We start from the raw sequence: 20,780 nt of genomic DNA on the forward strand, positions 1-20,780 counted from the left end.
GGGAAAGGAGTCCCATTACCTCATGCTATCTGTTTTAGATGGACAGACTTTCGGAACACTAAGTTATAAAGCCTTTCAAAGAGGCAATTGAGGGCTTCCCTGGTGGCGCAGTGGTTGAGAGTCCGCCTGCCGATGCAAGAAACACGGGTTCGTGCCCCAGTCCGGGAAGATCCCACATGCCGCAGAGTGGCTGGGCCCGTGAGCCATGGCCGCTGAGCCTGCATGTCCGGAGCCTGTGCTCCACAACGGGAGAGGCCACAGCAATGAGAGGCCCGCGTACCGCAAAAAAAAAAAAAAAAAAAAAAAGAGGCAGTTGACCTCATTAGCCAAAACTTAGAGGAGGCAGTAATGACTCAAGAGATGAACGTGCCAGACTTCATTTTCTGGGATTATCAACTTTAATTAACAGAAATTATCCAGCAGAACATATAGCTACCTAATGCATAAGAATGTACCTATGAAAAAAAAAATCCAAGACGACAAACTCATTCCTTTTGCTAACTATCTATACAGAGATGATTGTAAAATGAAGACAGAGATATACCTTTTGGCCTAATATATTTATTCTGTAAAAAACTGAGTTGTCCTTGGCTAATTTTTTTTTTTTTTTTTTTTTTTTGGCTGCATGGCATGTGGGTTCCCAGACCAGGGATCAAACCCGTGCCCCCCTGCAGTGGAAGCACAGAGTCTTAAGCACTGAATCACCAGAGAAGTCCCTCCTTGGCTAATTAATATAGGCAGATTCAATATTGAACTGCAAAAATTATGTGAATTTTAATGGAAACAATTTCAATTTGACCTGTTTGATAGAAAAAAATGTAATTAACGTCTTTAAGTATAATTAAAGGAAAACTCTATTTTTATTTTAAAAGATAGTCTTTGCCTGAGTTCAGACACTGTGTTTACATGTAACCCCGCATTTAAGGTAGACTTTCTCTTCTGGCCGATAAGGAGTGACATCGAAGAGCACAGAAGATTTAGAGAAAGAAGAAGACATAAAATTAGTTATTCCTTCTTTGATCTCATAGTTTCCTGATAATTATCAAGTTAGAGGGCACAGTTACTTTGTTCTTATAACAAAGAGAACCATTTATCAAGGTCAGTAAAAAAGGATGAATAAGTTACATACTGAAGAAAGAAAGTGAGAAAGTGAAATTAAGAAATGATTTAAAAGTTGACATTTCAACTGATGGAAGGAAGGAAGGGTCCCAGGGCATGTAAGTTGTTTTAAAATACCTCAAATGAATCAGAAGATCACACTGTTTCTGGTGTGATTCTAACCATCGTTTTATAGAATTTATTAAAAAGCTGTTTCACTGTAGGTAAAGGGTACCCATTGTAATTGAATCTCAGTATCCAAAACTACATGATTTGTATACATTCCACAACATAAAGCAAAGAAACATCACATTAGTAAAGGAAATGAAAATTAAAGTATCTCCAAAGAGTTTTATTTGGGTCAAGAAAAAGGGATGATAACGGCTTCCCCATCAAATCTATATTAAGAAATTGTGCTTTCAAAAATGTGTAGAAGTTTTTGTAAAATCTAATGAAATTATCCACTGCAGACTAATTTAAAGGAAAGACAATTAATTCAACAATGTTTTTCGTCCTATAAAGTGAATATTTATTACAATACTTGGAGATATGTTTTAATTCACAGAAATCCTATAAAACTACTTCACTGACTTCCTGGCATTTCCAATCACAAGATTCCATTCATAAGCTCAATTCATTTAAGTATTTAGCACTTAAAATTGAATTAAAGTTTCTTGCCTACTTCCACCACAGTCAAAAAGAATTGAGTTTGAAACAAACTCAACTTGAATTCTGCTGGCATGTAGATTAATTGGCTCAAAAATTAGATGGTTACTTAAACTCAATACGTGAAATGCTACCACAAATAATAACATGATATAATTAATAATCTCATTAATGTTAGAAACTTTTGATGACCTCAGAGCCCAAGCCATAGAATTATCCATGGGTTTGTACTTTAAAATAGCACATTTGACAGTTCAATAATTAACTTCATTTGGATAAAGCTCTTCTCCATCACCAAAACAGAAATACACACAAAATAAAATGAACTTCCTTTCAAGTTTCAAACAACAGAGTTAATCATGTTCTAATTTAATTGGGGCAGGGGAAGATGAGATCTTGTTTGCTACTTTCTAGGAGTTTTCAGCTCTTTTCTTAACTGCTATAAATTCTGACTAAAATTCTTACAGATGTAATCATCACTCTATTAATAGAAGCATCTGGTTTTCTTCAGAATTAGAAATTTTCATTTAAATTAAAACTCTATCAAATCATTGGTGTTCAAGTCATTAATAAGCTAGCTAGGCAAGCAACTATTAATTATTTACAGCAAATGGAAGTACACTCCAACAGACTTCTTAAAATTATTTTTTAATAATACATGTTCAACAGAGGAAATTTTAAAAACAGAATTGTTAAAAATAACAATCTCATTACCCGGAGATAATCACTGTACACAAATGACCACAGAAGACTGTAACTTAAATTATTTTATTTGGATAACATAATTTTAGAGATTATAAGCAATTTATGAATTCTAGGGTAGAAAAGAGAATTTTCCTGTAAGGAATTTTCTTTTTGAAAGGGATCACTTTTGCAAGCCTTTTAGTTAATCAGGCATTTGGTTGGTACCTTTCCATTGTCACTGGGAAACTTGCTTCAGATTGAGGCACTGGGGGTTCTTTTCAGTGTTAAAAGTTAGTTCTTTTGGCAGGATTGTACCTTTGCAGAGTTAGAAAGTATCTTGTCCCCTAAATACACATTTGGTTGACCCTATGATAAAGTTTATCTTTAGTGCATGGTGTACTCTCATAAAAACATCTGGTCACAAAGAAACTGGGAGATTCAATCATGGCAGGAAGGATGTGTCTTCCTGATCAGCCCCCATCACTTCATATTCTAGGGGTTTATGACCTGGATGGGACTGTTGTCCCACATCAATGCTATTTAAGACTTCAGGAAATGTGCTATGGTTACTGTGGTTATCATAGAGGTCATGAGGATCCAGCATCCTCCTTATAAGAAAAATTTCCTCTGTAGGAAGTAAACGTTTCCATCATCAACCATTCTGGATCAGAACATTCAGGGAGGAATTTGACTTTAGGCAGAAAAGTCTTTCTTCCTCTTACTATGGCTCTCCATGACTGCAGTGCATTAAAACCCAGATTCAAGCTATGACCTTGCCTGGAAATTCCCATTTCTGGAAGTTAAACGAATGCATGGAGACCTTCTGAGAAGGCTATATATGAGACTACATTCAGATTATACGTGCTGTGAGTTGCCACTGATAGGAGCAAATCTGTGCTCTACTTCTATTACTCCTATGGCTTTGGCAAAGTCTGGAGGGATTGTGCTGTAGGGTATTAGGAAGAGAAGCGTCCCCACTCCCAAGAGTACAGCAGCAATGTTGGCTACAATGGTCATTAGAGGGCACCCAGTCCCTGTGAAGTGCAGATCTCACAAGGTCCATCAAGCAGCAAGGTCAAGACACAACAACCCGAACAAAGGCCAGAGAAGGGCCTGTTACAAAGCATGAATAGACCTGCCCATGAGAAACTCTCAGAGATAACTTAAGGGCCTGCTTCCTGGCCAGTTGGCTGGTGTATAGAAGTAACATATAGTCACATTTTAGGCGGTGAGGCTGATGGCATATGGGAATGCATGTGTAAATGTGTCATTATATCTACTTCCAGCTTGGTATTCTGCTTTTGCTTTCAACACAGTACTATAATAAGCATCTGTATATATCACCAAATTGTCATTGAATATATAGTTCCATTGGTTGCATAATATTCCTGTGTGAATACTACAAATTAATCATTTCCATTTATTGAGGATTTAAGTTACTTTTTTCCTATTAAATACTTTGGTTATACATATCTTTGTACATGGATATTTTTCTGCAACTGTGATAATTTTCTTACCTGCATCAGAATTCCTGACTCTGCCTAAGGTGACGGGAGCGGTGGGTATTCCAAGTCTACATCTAGGACAGGAAATACTGATACCCAAGGAAAGGAAACAAAAATGTGGCTGTCCATAACAGGATCTGAAAGGGAAACTCGGGCATGGAGGCAACTTCTTATTCTCTCATAGCATGGAGCATATCTTATTTTTGTTCCTCACTTCCAGGCTGCTGCATTGTCCTGAGTTTCTCCTGAGTCATTTATTTGGTTTCTTCTGATTCTCCTCCCCTCAAATTCAGTTTTCCAGTGATTGCAGCCTTCTTGCATGAACCAAAGCCCCATATTAAGACCAACTTTCTTCTCTGTCCCTCTAACTGGACTAGTTTCTATATTACTTAGTAAAAATCGAATGCTAAAATATTCAGTTGGTATACTAAGCAGAGTATTGGTTTTATATGGGCTCATGACCAGTCTAATCACTTATGGGCAGAGAGGGGTAAGGTCTTATATATATATATATATATATACACACACACACACACACACACACACACACACACACACACACACACATATATATATATTTTTTTTCCGGTACACGGGCCTCTCACTGTTGTGTCCTCTCCCGTTGCGGAACACAGGCTCTGGACGCGCAGGCTCAGCGGCTATGGCTCATGGGCCCAGCCACTCCGTGACATGTGGGATCTTCCCGGACCAGGGCACGAACCCGTGTCCCCTGCATCGGCAGGCGGACTCTCATCCACTGAGCCACCAGGGAAGCCCAAGGTCTTATATTTTATAAAGCTGTTCCTACCAGTTGTTCTGCCTCATTCCAGTTCTGTTAAAAGGCAAAATTGAGTATCAACTGAAATTAGAATGTTTATAATATTCTGCCTTTGGATATAAAGACATGGTATTTCTCCATTTGTTTGAATCTATGAAAAAGAAATCTGCAAATATTTTACTGGAAGATGTGTACTACATATTGCATATTAGGGCAATTCCTGGATTTTTTTCTGCAATTTAGAATAGATTAACACTTTTTATGGTTATTGATTATTACTAACATATAGAAAAAATTATTATTTTTGTTTTGCCATTTTCTTAAATTCCTTTATTCCACTTCTAAGACGTTTCATGGTGATTCTGTTAGATTTTCTGGGTAAAGAATTACATTATCTTCATATGATGATAATCATATAACTCCTTTCCAATAATTGTATCTCCATTCTTGCCTCTTATCTGAGCTCCAGAATTCGATAACCAACTGGCCACTTGAATGTCCACTTGAATATTTATTAAGCATACTAATCTTCACGTGCTGTTCCCCATCCTTGCTCCTCATGCTGTTTTCTTTCTCATCAGTGATATCACCATCCATCTAATTGTTTAGGCCCAAAACACAGGAGTTACCCTTGGTTTCTCTTTGATTCCTCATATCTTACTACCAAGCCATCACTCTGACCTGTTAGTTATCTTCCAAAATACACCCCAATTGAACCATTTTCATCATCTCTACTTTGGCCATCCTATCCCAAGCCATTATTTCTCACCAGAACTACAGTAATAACTTCCTAACTGGCTTCCTTCTTTTCCCACCCTCTTTCCTCCACGATCAAACAGAGCAGCCAACATGATTCTTCTCTGATGTACACAGATCAAGACACACTCCTGCTCAACATCACCAAAAATCACTCATTAAAATCAGAATTTTCTACACTGTAGCTAAGGAAGGAATTCTAAGACCCAACGAGTGGCAAAGCTATGAATTGTGAAGCACCAGAGCTGCCCTGTGTAGGAAACTTGTCTTGAGAAAAGAGATCTCTCAGTAAAAAAAGAAAGAGGGCAGACAGAGAGAATTCTGGTGTCATTCGGTATCACCAATCTTGATGTTCCTGATGCTGTATGTGTGTTTTCCTTCCCAACACTTGATTACTTAGGCTAATACAATCTACATTTCTGCCTGAGCTATTCTGAAATTGGGCTTCTCTCACTTGACGGAATCTCAAGCACTCCAATCAATGTGTAATACTCTTGGATGAACTTTAAAATCAGACAAATAAAGCTTTTGCCTTCTTTTCTTGGGTAAATTCTAATAAGTATTATTTTTTCTTTAAAACGTAATAGAATCTATTTTGGATAATACATACAAGCAAAACATCTAGATAGTGTATTCATTTCTGGTTCTGCTTCATGTCCCAGGATCAGGCCCAGCACTATTCATGCTTCTGGAGCCTACTGACCAGGTGGCATAAGTGTAGCAGCAGCAATGAAAGTAGCCAAGGAATGAGATCATTAGCTACAGGTTCTCCAGGACTGGCAGCAGGGACAGATAACAGTATGACAACAATAATGACAGAACTTGGGGGACCAAGGCCCATAACTGAGTACAGAGAGAAAGGAAAACTAATAGGCTTGAAGTTGCAGAACTAGGATGGAATTGAGCCAGACAAGAAGGATTAGAACCTGAGTCAAAGGGCTCAGGAAGCTGATCAGAGGAAACAGATCTAGACTGGGGACTCATAATTTCAACCGCAGCAAACAGAAAGGGTAACAATATGTACACCATTAAGAAATAGCATTCTTAATAGGGCTTTAAACAAGTTAACAGATATTCGGAAGCACATCCAGCATATTTTGTCTTTATAAATATTAGGAGTATTAATTACTAAAATTTAATCACTATTAATAAGAGTTCCAGTTCTAGACTTTTAGAATTAGAATGGCTTGACTGAAAAAACAGCTTGGATTGTAATTATTGTGTCCTTTGATGTTGCATTCGTAGACTAATTCTACGAGGCTGTTCATCTGATTCTTGAGCTTACACGACAACAAAAAGAATTTAGGCTAATGATGAAAAAATCTTTTGTGACAGTTCAAGTTATTAAACACTGAAATAAGTTATAAAAGAGATCATTGAATCATTTTCTCTCAAAGCCTAAAAGAAAGCATAGATTCCCATCTCACTTGGATGACTTAATAATAGCAGCTTTTATTGGAGGCAGATGTAGGACTGAGTAACGGCCAAATTCCTTCAAATTTGATGATTCAAAGCCTATACAATTCAAAAAAAGACTGAATTATGTGACAAAGTTCTTCATAGGCACCAGAAGTCTACATCTGAAAGACACTCTAGAGTGTTCAATCACTTCTGTATTTTCATTTATTTTTTTATTTTTTAAATTTTAATTATCTTTTTTTAATTTCAGTGGAGTATAATTGATTTACAATGTTGTATTAGTTTCAGGTGCACAGTAAAGTGATACAGTTATACATATACATATACTCATTCTTTTTCAGATTCTTTTCTCATGTAGGTTATCACCTACATTGATATTGAGTAGAATTCCCTGTGCTATACAGTAGGTCCTTGTTGGTTATCTACCTGGTATATAGTAGTGTGCGTATGTTAATCCCAAACCCCTGATTTATCCTTCCCCTCACGTCTCCCCTTTGGTAACCATAAATTTGTTTTCTATATCTGTATGTATTTTTTCTAACTCAAGACTATATTTGTGATGGGAATAAGGAAGGAAGCAGGAATAAACAAAGAAGAAGATGTAAAAGGATATTCATTACATTCTATTTACCTACCTGGGACTATCGGAATTAGAAGTCGTTTGTCATGAGCACAAATTACAAATATTATATAGGCGTCTACAATTCTGCCTGTGGCACAAGTTATCATTTACTGTATTGTTCTACATAAAGCACTATCATCATGGCACAATTTTACTTTGAATTAAACAATAAGCAATAGATTTCTCATTTGGGGAGAGAGAGAAGAAACTCTCTAAGTAAATGCAAAACAAAAACAAAAACAAAAACAAAAAAACAAATATCACAACTTAACATTACAACATGGATACTTCCCAGGTTAATGCCAGGAACCTGGCTTGAGTAAAATCACCTAAGACTACTCAAAAAAAAAAAAAAAAAGTATCACTTTAATAAGTGGCTACTGTAATGTTTACCTAAAACATTTGTAAGAATTCCATGTGTTCTTTTAAAATGGAAATTAATTTTTTTATTAGTTTGTCGAGAGTATTAGGTTTTTCTAGCAATATTTTTTTTCAGACCCTGGCTTCCTTTTTTTTTTTTTTTTTTTTCTATGTACTACGTATTTAGAAAATTTATTCTTAAAGAAATCTCACATCTATAACTGAGCTTTTGATCTTATCAGTGTAGTGACTGGATGGGGAAAGATAAAATCTAAGTTTAATAATACCAATAAAGAAAATGCTTGAAAAGTGTGAATTGCTTTGAGGAAAATATTAAGTTGGGCCACAGAGACAATATAAATGCAAAGGCAAAAACTGGAAGGAAGGAGATTTCTAAGAAAAATGATTTTAGGTTCTCAGTGAAGTCACCCAACAAATTACAAAAGATGTATTGCTTTTTGGAAAGAAAAATAAAAGCAAGAAAGAAATGAAGGAAAGAAGGAAGAGAGGAAGAAAAGAAGAGAGGAAGGAAAAAAAGGAAGATGCTGATATAGCTTGAATCACTGAAATTTTAGGCACAAAAAATATAAAATATAATTTGTTTAGCAACTTTAATACACAGTGTCATCACTGATGACTTCTTGGAAGCAGACAAACGACTAGTAAATCTTAAGTACACCAAGCTGCCTGTGAACGTGCCAATGTAGTGACAATACATAAAGCACCACAGAGTTAATGGCGCATCACTCTGATTCAGTGCTTGCTGTCGTTTTCACAAAGATACGTATACAACCAAAGGCAATGTATGAGTGATTCTGGAAGGATATTGAAGAGACGCTGAGCAAATATACACAGCTATATAAATCCACTCTTGTCCATAGATAATTCAGAGGCAGAAATAAATCATGTTATTTTAACACAATGTAGCTACTCTCAGTATCATAAAGACAATAAACATCAAAAAGACACTTTGAATGGCTCTATGAAGTCATAATGGAAATAACTTTCATATGGAAAATGCTCAAGCACTGTTTTCAAAGATTAATTCACTTGAAATTGATTATTTAAAACCATTTCCAACTCCTGCAACCTGATGTGCTTGGTTCTTAGTCATTAAGCAATGAACCCTTTTGATGTTAGACCACATAATCACATTAGTAAAAACTGAAGTGTACAGCAAAGAATTTTATTTAAAAAGTATTACTGCCAAAAGAAGATGGAAATTAAAAGCATTTTTACCCAATCACTGAGAATTGTATTCTCAGTAATTTCCTGGGTTAAAGTGCCCACAACTACAATATCTCTGTACTAGTATTTTAAATGAAGCAAACAGCATTCTATTACCACTAGCTGCTAATACACAGAGAAGTTTATTGTTAAGTAAGAGAAATCAGTTATTATGAATAAGTTGATTCAGGTCTATGGAATATTATCTCAGAATTACAGCCAAGAGGTGGGCTCCAGGTCAGGCCAGTGTAATTGTCTTTGTTTTGCCACTTCCTCATTGTATGACTTCTTGGAAAGGTTACATAACGTTTTGTAAGCCTCAGTTTTCTCACTGTAAAAATGGAAGATAACTGTGTCTACATTATAGGTTTTCTGTGGGAACTGAATACAGTAACAAGTATGGAGTACTGACTGCAGAGTCTAGCTTACAGATAGCCCTAAGTAAAAATTTTTATTATTACTATTATTATCATGAACAAAATTTTTCTATCATATAGGAAGAGTAACAGAATTTCAATGGTCTGTTTATGTGTGAAATGGCTAATAACCAAAATGCAAAGTTCCCTAGTGAACTTAATAGTTTCCTTCTTAAGAGTTCTTAGTAACCAAGGGGCAAACTACTTTCCAGAATCTGGGGAGAGGAGAGGAGGGGGCATAGAAAAAACCTAAAGTGAGGAAAGAAATAGTTACCAAGAATCTGTACAGCCCCTGTGTCAGACACTCATATATTATTTCATTTAATCCTTGGATCAATCTGGTGAGATACTCATCTCATGCATGAGGAGTCTTGAAGGATACCCATGATTTTAACCCATGCCTCTTTTTGTATCTAATGATGCTTCCAGGAAATAAACTATAAATATAGAATACTAATAGTAGAAATAAGATAGAGGAATTTTTGAAGTTCACAAGTCTTACATTTAATACCAGGGATCAATTCATCCCCTAATATAGTCATAATTCTAATAACATTAAGGACCTCCTCTAAATAATTATCGTTAAGACTGTAAAGGGAAGTTCCATTTGTAAAAGCCCTGCATTCCAGCAAGAGATGATGTTTAACAAGAACAACAAAAGAGAGGTGGAAGGAGTCATCTTAAACAGCATTCTACAAAGTGTGGTCCATAGATGACATGCTAGATTTCGGGGGTACCTGCTGGGGCAGATTTACCGAAAAGCTACTAGTCAAGCTTAAGCTTCTGGGATATTTACTGTGACATTGTACCTAATTTTATACTTATAAGTTTGTGTTATTTTCTTTCAGAAGAGCCCTTACAAATTTGTATTAAGTCCTAGTTTTTTTTTTTTTCCTGGCCCTACAAAACTTAGACATTTTTCCCCTCTCTGTCTATCCAAATGCAGATTCCTGGGTCTCATGCCAGATTTATTAAATCCAAATCTCTGGGAATGAAGCCTAAAATATCTAGGAGACCCCAGGTGATTTTATATGAACATTAACATTTTGAGAATCACTGTCCTGGAGACATAATATGCATTGCAAAATACTGAGCATTTTATGTTTATTCATTTCCATGACAACTCTCCGTTATTCACATTATGGCAATGTAAGTACGCCCTCAGACCTACTCTTGTTTATATATCACGGTTTGTATTGGTACTTATACTTGAACATGAATTTGCATGTTGTAATGAATTAATCCTTCCCCTAAGACATGTCCACCCAGAATCTCTGAATGTGACCTAATTTGGAAAAAGGATGAGATGCGGTCATTCTAGAGTGCCAAAGTGGGCCCTAAATCCAATGACAAGTGTCCTTACAAGAGACAGAGGAGAAGAAGACATGAACAGAGAAGAGGGAAAAGCCATGTGAAGACAACACAGGCAGAAGATTGGAGCAAGGCAGCCACAAAGAAAAGGAGAGCCACCAGAACTGGAAAAGGCAAGGAGAGATTCTCCCCAGAGACTCTAGAGGGAGTGTGGCCCTACTAACACCTTAATAAAAGACTTCAGACCTCCAGAACTATGAGAAAATAAATTTCTGTTTGTTTTAGGTCACCAAGTTTATGACAATTTGTTATGATAGGCTCAGGAACTAATAACTCTGTGCATTCCAATAGTTTACATAACATACATTCATATTACATTCTCCTGATTTCTGTGTATTCTCAAGTTCTATCTCAAATCCCCACTGGCATCACCACCACTTCCTTTTCTTTCTTCCTCAGAAAAAGGAAAAGATAGGACCTGGGGAGAATCAAAACACTTTCTTGGAAATTACTGTGGTGGAAAGACCCTGAAGTATGGGAATTATTCCAGTCACAAATACCAGAAATACACTCTGTGTTAAAATATGAAATTTTTTTTGATCTTTTTATGGCCATAACATTTGTATTGTTACCACTTAAATATTATATTAAACTAAATAAAATAGGTAAAATAAACTTAAAATTTTACTTCATTATGACGACTACTAATTCTGTCAAACCAAATGAGTTTAATTGCGTTAGATATGTACAACAGTCAAGTGTAACTGTGTAATTTTTTCAAAGGCGTCATCAAATACAAATAAAAAATTAACTCCATCCAAATATTACCAGATATTTTGAAGATGCAGAGTATTTTTAGTAAGAAATATTTTAGTAAGATGTGGAGAATATTGAATAATCATCTCCTTTTAGTTTGTTAATAATAAAGCAATTATCTTACAGCAGGTAATTAAACTAGTGTTATTAACATATCAGGCAGTGGTATTCACTGACTACTTAATAATATCAAGAAAACAAGAAAAGTCATGCCACAAAAGCAGAAAAGCCATTGGGCTGTATTAGGAAAACATTTTTAAATATATATTTTAATTTTTAAATCTAAATTAGCTTTGCAAGGATGAATAAATATAGGTTAATGCTACTGAGGATATTTTATTATGAATAGGATATTGTAGAATATGTCAGCTCTGTATTATTCTGTGTTGAAGATAGTATTTCTGGCAGTTTCATTCTACCTTATTTATTCATCCAGCCAATTTTTACTGACTGACTTTTGAAATGTGTTAAGAATTACACTAGACCAGTGGATTTCAAAGCCTTTTAGCAGTGAAACCACTACCACAGATCAAATTATACAACAAATAAAATTGGAACTACTCTAACTTTAAAGCCAGGACACCTAAATCCCAGAAGAATGTTGGTAGAAACCCTTAAGTGTGGTCAAGGAACACAGTTTACAAACCAATGAACTTGGTGTATAAAGTCAAAAAGGATCTTATCTCTGCCATTTAGGAACCTTCAATAAATAGTAATAATATTAATACCATCCACTAATTTACTCATTTGTCCATTCAACCGATGTATTTAAGTACCTACTATAAGTCAAGCATTATTCTAAATCTGAAGATACAGAAATAAACAAGAAGTCCTGACAAAGTCATGACGCTTACGTTGCAGTGAATGAGAGGCCAAAAACAAGCAAAAGAATAATTAATATGTCAAGCAATGATAAGTGTGATGAAGAAAATTTAAAAAGGTCAAAGGGAAATGAAGTGGGTTGTACTTTAAATTGTTTAAGTAACCTTTGAGCAACCCTTTGTATGGAATCATTTGGACATTAGCAACCAAAAACCCAGGTAGAAGAAATAGCAAGGAACAAGGCTCTGAGGCAGGAGTTGAGATGCCACAGTCCTCAAAGAGCAAGGATGCCAATGAGGGTGTGTTGCAGCAAAAATAGAAACGAGACTTTTCTGATAAACAAGGAAAATAAGGAAACAATGAACAGGCTGGGGAAACAACATAAACAGGCCTGAAAGAGTTAAGCAATCTTGGTTATTCTTTAGCTGTTGCTACTAACAAACACTTGTAGCTAGACTTGTCCTTCACAAAGCTGATTACTCTCTGACTTCATATGAATTACCCTTTGTACCTGGCATTTCTTCTCCCCCTACACTCCCTTTTAGCACTCTTCATTTCAGAAAGAAGGTCATGGCCAGCCCGATAAACTTCAGGGACACCAGACCCAGTTGCTGAGCCACCTGACGTCAGCTTTGGCCATGAATTTGCAGAATAAAAGAGATGCAAGACCTTAATTACTTTGAGCCTTATCACCTACCCCAGACCAGGAGCCCCGGCCTGTATAACCTTTCCCTATTCCCCAGGGAAGGGGGGCACAGTTCTTGAGGCGCTAGCCTACTGTGTTCTCCTCTTGCCAGGCAAAAGTAATAAAGCAACTCTTTTCTATTTCCTCCAAACTCTGTCTCTGTATTTCTATTCAGCATTCAGTGGACAGGGAGCAAAGATCTGGCAACAGGTGGAGTGAGAGAGCAAAGGAAGAGCTGTAAGAAATCTAGTCGGAAAGGGAGCCAATGGCTGGGTCCTGCAAGACTGTAAAGGCAACCGTAAGTACAGGTAACCCTCACTTTCCAAACTCTGTCTCTCTCTCAAATCAGAACTGAATCTACTTAGATAGCAAAATATAACAATAGTTTACATTCTATGCTAAATATTACAGGAACCCATACGAAGGTTGAGAGTAGGAAAGGCACATGACCTAAGGTACCAAAAACTTTCTGTGATTATCTCAGTTAATGCTCTAAACAACCCTAAGTGGGCCTATTTGATTTCCATTTTGTAGATGTAGAGAAAGGGAAGAGAAATTTGTCTAGCAACTATCAAGAGTTGGACTAAGGATTCAAACCCAGAGTCCAACCTCTGTACCACACTGTTACCCACATTAGGACAACTTCACTGTTAAAAACATGAGACTAAATGTACATGCACAGTTCATTGGGAGTAAATAGTGCTCAGGTGCCCTTGAGATTTCAGATAGAAATGCTTCCTAAAGTACTTGACATTTTATGTCAGCCATAAGGGATGAGTAGGAGTTCTTCAGGAAGAAAAAGAAGAAAAGGGCATCTTGAATAGAGGAAGCAGGGTGAATAAAGTCTTGGAAATGTGAAACAGCATAATGCATTTGAGAATTACTTCATTTTTCCATGCGGTCTGGGCATGAGTTCTAAAGCAGGGGAATGGGGAGAGATGAAGCCAGGACAGGCTAGCTCAGGAGGGCCCAACATAATATGATATGATGTTTGGATTTAAGTGCAAGAAATAAAAGCCATCAAAGGGTTTTAAGAAAAGTAGTACCATGAACAGGTTAATTTTTTAAGAAAGATCACTCACTCTGACCTGACCAGACCAGAGTGTAGATGGATTGATGGGAGTGGGACAGCACCACAGGGAGAAACATCCCTTGAAGGTTATTACCATAGGTCACTGAGAAATGAACCTGAACACAGGCAGTAGGAGATGGGAAAATGCTGCAGAATGAAAATAACTTGCTTACTAATTGGCTGTTGTTAGAGAAATGCAGAAAGCAAGAGTGACCTGCCCACTTTGTGCCTCAATTTCTCATATATAAAATGGCAATAATAATTGTACTTATAGCATTGTGTGAAGATTAAATTCATAATAACTACAATTTACTTAGTGGCTGCCATGTGTTGGACTACACCTGGTACACGTGTTATCTCGGGTGACTGCCTCAGTGGTGGTGTGGTGTCAATACCAAGATAAAAATTATCAGTAGAGAAGTAAATGCGCAGGGGGAGGGGAAGGAAAAGTCTAGTTTCAGAGAAGATGAATCTGGGGAGCCTGGGGACCCCCCGTGGAGACAGATATTCAGCGCGTAACAGGATAATACTACATGGGTTGCAAACTCACCAGTGTTATCTGGCTGGAGATTCAGATTTATGAGACTGGACCACAAGGAGAGCAGTGGGAGAATGAGCAGTGAGGAGAGAAGAGGGCCAAGGCAAAGCCCTGTGGACTACCTTCCCTTCTGTATGGGCATAAGAGGCTGACAAGTAACGGTCAGAAAAGTAGGAGAAATACCAGGAAAGAAACATGTCTCAGGAACTAAGAGAGTACAGAGTTTCAAGTAAAAGAGAGGGTCCACAGTATAAACACCAGAAACAAGTCAAGTCTAATGAGATCTGGTGATTAGGAGTGGAAGCATAATTCGGGGATGTCGAAGAGCAAACAGAGGCTAAGGAAGTAAAGGCAGACATTGTAAATGAGTCTTATAAAGAGGATGCCTGGAAAGGGAAAGAGTGGAATAAGGTGGTACCTTCAGTGGGTCATGGGTTTGAGGAAGGGTTTCATAAGATTCAAAAGACTTGAGCAAGTTACAGGCAGTAGATATTGAGCCAGCAAAGTGACAGAGTGAAAAATGCAGGCAAAGGAGAGAGAAAAAAATGTTGGCAGTTTTTCTAGGTCCCAGAGGAGACAGAAATGCTGGCATCAAGAAGTGAGATGGAAGGTAAACCTTGAAAGGAAGAAAGGACATGTTTCCTGAGGCTGGGTGTAATTTTAAAAAGCCACAAGTGTTAACCATAGTGTTTACTTCCCCAGAGAAAAATCCTACACAGGTGCTTATTTTATGACTTGCAATGTTGCCATAACACCTGTTATAGAGTGAGAAAGAGACAAGGTTTTGAAGTCAGATACAAAATTACATGTTGTCTTCTCTATTTGCTTGTTTTGGATCCTTAAGTATTCTACACAAGCCTCAGTTTCTTCATCTTGAAAAGGGAGATAGTGATACCTATCTTACCGTGTTGTTGTGTCAGTTACTGCCAATATAAGGAGGGTGTCTAGACTAACACATGGCGGGTACTCAATAAATAAATGGTGCTTAATATTACTTTAACCATCAAAATAACCCTATGAGCTAAAGTAAACATGCAGAACTAAGGCACTAAGAACTGAAATGACCTGTCCAGGGTCATTTGTTTGAGAAATGTTGCTCAACCTTTTTTTCAATATCACCCTCTAAGGAGCCTATTTAGATATTTTTTTCTGACTAGGTCATCCCCACCCCTATGAAACTTTAACATCACAAATATACTATATATATATATATATATATATATATCTTTATGTTGTTGAGTAGGATTGAGTTTCGGAGGGCCATAATCCACGGTAGTATCTAAAGTGTTTTTTGCCCACCAAGAACCAATGTTTGTTCCCTTAAAAACCATATGCGCCCATTGAGAAAGCGTGGTCTATTTTAGACCCACAGATTTTTAATATTGTACCATTTACTTTAATCAATCTATAGATTAAAATAGGTTTTTCAATCTCAGCACTATTGACCTTTTGAGCCAATAATTATTTACTGTGGGGAGTTTGTCCTGTGCCTGGTAGGATGTTGAACAGCATCTCTGGCCTCCACCCACTAGAGGCCAGTAGCATTGCCCTCCAGTCATGGCAACCAAAAATGTCTCCAGACATTGCCAAATGTCCCCTTTGGGAGTAAGGAGAGCAAATTTCTCCCTAGTTGAGAATTTCTGGGTTTAAAAAAAATGGACATAAGGGAATTAAATCATTTTTCCAAGGACACAGAAAATAAGAAAACTCTCCACTATAAACTAGTGGTTTTCCACTTCTCAAAAAGGTCCTCAAAAAGAAGAACAGTATTCAGTTTATAGCAAATGCTACAGAGAAATGATTTATCCTAGTAAATTATCATTTTATTAAAAGCTAACAATCTTCCATTTTATAATTCAGTACAAAGTTATCGCCTTGCTTCTCTCATAAACTGTATTCTGAATATCTGACCAGCTTTTATTTAAAACTTTCTGTAATAATATGTAACTTTGAATGTTTTTACCACAGTCCTCCAACTATATTTATGTCTTTAAAGTCACCTGTGTAAAATTTCCAGGACTTAAATAGACTAAATACACTATATGTTTGACTCAGAGCAAATATGTGAAAATAATGAGAATTTATAGTAGGAATAATATGTAAGAAAACAAATCTAGTAAGAAAAATAAAGATTACTCTTTATTATGAATTATGTTATAGATATTTTTATCATGTTTTCTAATTATATACAGCTCTGCAGGTAGTTATTATCATGTCCATTTCATAGATGTGAAAATCAGTTCAGAAGTGCTCAAATAAGTTGTTTAGGGCCTGTCACACAGCCAAGTGGCAGGATCTTGATTAAATTCAGGCTTATCCAGCTCCAAAGTGTCTGCTCAGTCCATACCACGCTTTTAGATTCAGTTTTCCTCTCAAAAATCTTTTATTTTTCTTCACTCTAATAAATTCCTCAGTAGATGATGGAAAAGAATTTTATCTTACTTGTAAAGGATGTTTTGAAAAGCTGAGGCTTCCTTTCAACATGAGAAATGCCATTTTATTGATGCTTTAGGTGGATCAATCTTATGCTAAAGCTACTACAACAAGAAAAAGGCAAAGACTAACCTTATATCCATCAACAATGAATCCAGGACAGTTTTTTAATATAACTTTTGATGCTTTAATACTAAAGCAAAACCAGGACCATCTTCTTTAAATAAGAGCTATAAGCCCCAAAAAACTTAAAAATCATCACTCTGATGCAGATTTTATGTAAGCAATAAACAAACAAGCATTGTGTGGCCAGTATGTCCCCTGGCTTGTGACACATTTAAGCCCATTTTCCATTCTTCAACACTTAACAGTGTGATATTAACCAAGAACCTTCTCTTCTTGAACCTCAGGTGAAGTAAATAGATTTTCACAGACTGCCAAACACAAAGGTCTTCAGAGGCTATGTGGAATCAGAGAAAAAACTAGAAAATCAGATATTTTAAAAGACAACATTCAGAGAGGAACCAAGATGGTGGAGTAGAAGGATGTGCTCTCACTCCCTCTTGGGAGAACACCAGAATCACAACTAGCTGCTGGACAATCATCAAAAGGAAGACACTGGAACTCACCAATAAAGATACCCCACATCCAAAGACAAAGGAGAAGCCAAAGTGAGATGGTAGAAGGGGCGCAATCACAGTAAAATCAAATCCCATAACTGGTGGGTGGGTGACTCACAGACTGCAGAACACTTATACCACAGAAGTCCACCCACTGGAGTGGAGGTTCTGAGCCCCACGTCAGGCTTCGCAACCTGGGCGTCCGGCAATGGGAGGAGGAATTCCTAGAGAATGAGACTTTGAAGCCTAGTGGGAATTGACTGCAGGACTTCGACAGGACAGGAGGAAACAGAGACTCCACTCCTGGTGGTCACACACAAAGTAGAGTGAGCATTAGGACCCAGGGGATGGAGCAGTGACCCCAGGGGAGACTGAACCAGACCTACCTGCTAGTGTTGAAGGGTCCCCTGCAGAGGTGGGGGGTGGTTGTGGCTCACCATGGGGAAAACGACACTGGCAGCAGAAGTTCTGGGAAATACTCCTTGGTGTGAGCCCTCCCAGAGTCTGCCATTAGCCCCAGCAAAGAGCCCAGGTAGGCTCCAGTGTTGGGTTGCCTCAGGCCAAACAACCAACAGGGAGGGAACCCAGCCCCACCAATCAGCAGTCAAATGGATTAAAGTTTTACTGAGCTCTGCACACCAGAGCAACAGTCAGCTCTCCCCACCACCATTTCCTCCCATCAAGCCTCTTAGATAGCCTCATCCACCAGATGGCAGACAGCAGAAGCAAGAAGAACTACAATCCTGCAGCCTGTGGAACAAAAACCACATTCACAGAAAGATAGACAAGATGAAAAGGCAGAGGGCTATGTACAAGATGAAGGAACAAGATAAAACCCCAGAAAAACAACTAAATGAAGTGGAGATAGGCAACCTTCCAGAAAAAGAATTCAGAATAATAATAGTGAAGATGATCCAGGACCTCGGAAAAAGAATGGAGGCAAAGATCGAGAAGATGCAAGAAATGTTTAACAGAGACCTAGAAAAATTAAAGAACAAACAAACAGAGATGAACAATACAATAACTGAAATGAAAACTACACTAGAAGGAATGAATAGCAGAATAACTGAGGGAGAAGAATGGATAAGTGACCTGGAAGACAGAATGGCAGAATTCACTGCTGTGGAACAGAATAAAGAAAAAAGAATGAAAAGAAATGAAAACAGCCTAAGAGACCTCTGGGACAACATTAAATGCAATAACATTCGCATTGTAGGGGACCCAGAAGGAGAAGAGAGAGAGAAAGGACCCGAAAAATATTTGAAGAGATTATAGTCAAAAACTTCCCTAACATGGGAAAGTAAATAGCCACCCAAATCCAGGAAGCACAGCAAGTCCTACACAGGATAAACCCAAAGAGAAATGTGCTGAGACAAATAGTAATCAAATTGGCAAAAATTAAAGACAAAGGAAAATTATTGAAAGCAGCAAGGGAAAAATGCCAAATAACATACAAGGGAACTCCCATAAGGTTAACAGCTGATTTCTCAGCAGAAACTCTACAAGCCAGAAGTGAGTGGCATGATATATTTAAAGTGATGAAAGGGAAGAACCTTCAACCAAGATTACTCTAGCCGGCTAGGATCTCATTCAGATTCGATGGAGAAATCAAAAGCTTTACAGACAATCAAAAGCTAAGAGAATTCAGCACCACCAAACCAGCTCTACAACAAATGCTAAAGGAACTTCTCTAAGTGGGAAACACAAGAGAAGAAAATGACCTACAAAAACAAACCCAAAACAATTAAGAAACTGGTCATAGGAACATACATATCGATAATTACCTTAAACGTGAATGGAATAAATGCTCCAACCAAAAGAAAAAGTCTTGCTGAATGGATACAAAAACAAGACCCATATATACGCTGTCTACAAGAGACCCACTTCAGACCTAGGGACACATACAGACAGAAAGTGAGGCGATGGAAAAAGATATTCCATGCAAATGGAAATCAAAAGAAAGCTGGAGTAGCTATACTCATATCAGATAAAATAGACTTTAAAATAAAGAATGTTACAAGAGACAAGGAAGGACACTACATAATGATCAAGGGATCAATCCAAGAAGAAGATATAACAATTATAAATGTGTATGTACCCAACATAGGAGCAGCTCAATACATAAGGCAACTGCTAACACCTATAAAAGAGGAAATCGACAGTAACACAATATTAGTGGGGGACTTTAACACCTCACTTACACCAATGGACAGATCATCCAAAATGAAAATAAGGAAATAGAAGCTTTAAATGACACAATAGACCAGATACATTTAATTGATATTTATAGGACATCCCATCCAAAAACAGCAGATTACACTTTCTTCTCAAGTGCGCATGGAACATTCTCCAGGATAGATCATATCTTGGGTCACAAATCAAGCCTCAGTAAATTTAAGAAAACTGAAATCATATCAAGCATCTTTTCTGACCACAACGCTATGACAGTAGAAATGAATTACAGGGGAAAAAAAGTAAAAAACACAAACACATGGAGGCTAAACAATACATTACTAAATAACCAAGAGATCACTGAAGAAATCAAAGAGGAAATCAAAAAATACCTAGAGACAAATGACAATGAAAACACAACAATCCAAAACCTACGGGATGCAGCAAAAGCAGTTCTTAGAGAGAAGTTTATATCAATACAAGCCTACCTCAAGAAACAAGAAAAATCTCAACTAAACAATCTAACCTTACATCTAAAGGAACTAGAGAAAGAAGAACAAAACAAAACCCAAAGTTAGCAGAAGGAAAGAAATCATAAAGATCAGAGAAGAAATAAATGAAATAGAAACAAAGAAAACAATAGCAAAGCTCAATAAAACTAAAAGCTGGTTCTTTGAGAAGATAAACAAAATTGATAAACCATTAGTCATACTCATCAAGATAAAGAGGGAGAGGACTCAAATCAATAAAATTAGAAATGAAAAAGGAGAAGTGACAACA

Source organism: Mesoplodon mirus (assembly GCF_964341445.2).
Source record: "Mesoplodon mirus genome assembly, chromosome: 6".
NCBI classification, from domain to species: Eukaryota; Metazoa; Chordata; class Mammalia; order Artiodactyla; family Ziphiidae; genus Mesoplodon; species Mesoplodon mirus.